The sequence below is a fragment of the Labrus mixtus genome, chromosome 1 (genome assembly GCF_963584025.1).
Source record: "Labrus mixtus chromosome 1, fLabMix1.1, whole genome shotgun sequence".
NCBI classification, from domain to species: Eukaryota; Metazoa; Chordata; class Actinopteri; order Labriformes; family Labridae; genus Labrus; species Labrus mixtus.
Window position 1 is genome coordinate 5,836,419 of NC_083612.1, and position 2,500 is coordinate 5,838,918.

Here is a 2,500-nt window from a genome sequence, read left to right on the forward strand (position 1 = left end):
TTTAATCCAGAAAACGTCTTTATGTCACAGATGCTGTTTGTTGTTTAAACGTTTCCTGCGTGAGGCTCTACGTCAACAACACGAGTCACAAATGGTCAAAGCGAGGAGGCGTTTCTGCCGTCAGGATGAACCAATCACGGAGGTTCAGTTTAAAGTATTTAGATAAAAGCAGTGTTCAGTATTTAACTTTGTGACTTTTACATGAGAACATCTTCAGTGTGTGTGTGTGTGCGTGTGTGTGTGAGTGTGTGTGTGTGTGTGTGTGTGTGTTTGTGAGATGAAACTGAAAGTTTGATTCGTTGAGCTTCACTGAACTTTCTCTTGAATAAAGCAAAAACAAAAACCTTATTTTTCCTTCAGGCGCTCGAGCTCTGACATCAACCATGATCCGTTTGTGTGTGTGTGTGTTTGCATGTGTGTGTGTGTTTGAGTGTGTGTTGATATGTAAATATGGATCAGTAGGACTGTGCAGGTGTTCAGTGATTATTAAAATATTGCGTTTAAATTCTGTGTGCGTGTTTTAAACTTGATTTGTATAAATGTTCTCGTTGAAATTAAACAGATTTTTTTCTCCGTGATGTGCGGTGTGTCATTTTTTAATCGCAGGTCATCTGATAAACATTCATGTTCAGGGGCCGGCTGCACCAGCTCAGTGTGAGTTACGTTCTAACCGATGTTGTAACGTCCACACTGAGAGCGGGTTCACATTAGGGACCCGGTGGTTCAGTGGTTAACGCTGTCCCCTCACAGCGAGGAGGTTTCTGGTTTGAATCCCGTCTGTCAGGAGTCTCTCTGTGTGGAGTTTGCATGTTCTCCTCGTGCATGTGTGGGTTCTCTCCGGGTTCTCCGTCTTCCTCCCACAGTCCAAAGACATGCTCGTTAGGTTACCTGCTGACTCTAAATTGTCTGTAGGTGTGAATGTGAGTGTGGCTGGTTGTCTGTCTCTATATGTCAGCTCTGTGATTGGCTGGTGAACAGTCCAGGGTGTAACCCCAGCTCTCACACAATGACAGCTGGGATCAGATCCAGCCCACCGCGACCCTGAATGGGACAAGCGGTGTAGAAAATGGATGGATGGACATATATTTGGTATGATGATGTTTTGTTGCGTCCAAAGAATCCCTGGGATGAAGGTTAGAAAAAGTCTTCAAAATGTTCACGCCTATAAATCTTATTTTTTTACTTTTTGGGGTTCAGCATTCTTTGTCCTCTTCTCATTTGATGATTGGAAATGATTCAACCATCTTTTGTTTTTATCAAATGTGCTGAAGCTAATCTTTTCCTCTGGTCGCTAAATGATGTCAGATTAAAAACAAACAAACTGGGGACCATGTGACCGTGTTGCCGGGTAACCAGGGACTCTCAGCTTGTAAACTGAGCCGAATATGAAAACAAAAGTGATGAGAGACGGCTCTCACTTTTGAACTTGATGCTCCTGATTCCTGAGATGTTTAAATATTAACCTTTCTCAGTGTTTGGACCTTTCTTAGAATCCTCCTCCAGATGTGGAGATCAGCTGTGGCGCTCTCTTTTGTACTCATTCTGTCTCACCTGGTTGGAGAAGGTGAGTCTGATTTGTCCCTTTATCTCACATGTCATGATGCTATCGATCAGACTTGTTTAGGAGGAAACATCTTTTTTAAACCTCTCAGCTTATCTGCAATGTCGCTCTTTTTCCCTTTTCAGTACATAGACGTTTTCTGACAGCAGGAACTTTTTCATAGTTCTAGGAACTGTTGTAACTTCTCCCCCTTTTTATTCATTCTGCACCCTAGTGGACAACAATCAGTTATTACAGGTTTATTCTCACTGCAGCTTTAAGATGCTAACATTAGCACTTTAAAGGAAACAGACAGGGCTGATGGGAGTGTCTGTAGTTTAGCAGACGTTTGTCATAATTGGAAGATTTGAAGACTTTATAGCATCAGACGAGAGCGATACCCCCAATTTCATATTTTCCATCCATTATTGGATATTCTGGTCAAAGGTGCCCTCAACTTTGTCAGCGCTGTGAGACGACGAAGATCTCCGCCGGCGCGGACTACGCACAGCTCTACCAGGCATCTTTCTCTCCAACGTGCGCTCGCTGTGCAACAAACTGGATGAACTTCCGCTACTGATGGGAAGAAACAGAGACTTTTATACATCCTGTGTTTTGTGTTTCAACTTGGTGTATTGGTGCTAAACAATTACTACAAGATCACGGAACAACTATCAGATCACAGGAGAACTACAAGATCACAGGAGAACTACAAGATCACAAGAGAACTATAAGATCACAGGAGAACTACAAGATCACAGGAGAACTACAAGATCACATGAGAACTACAAGATCACAGGAGAACTACAAGATTACAGAAGAACTACAAGATCACAGGAGAACTACAAGATCACAAGAGAACTACAAGATCACAGGAGAACTACAAGATCACAAGAGAACTACAAGATCACGAGAACTACAAGATCACATGAGAACTACAAGATCACATGAGAACTACAA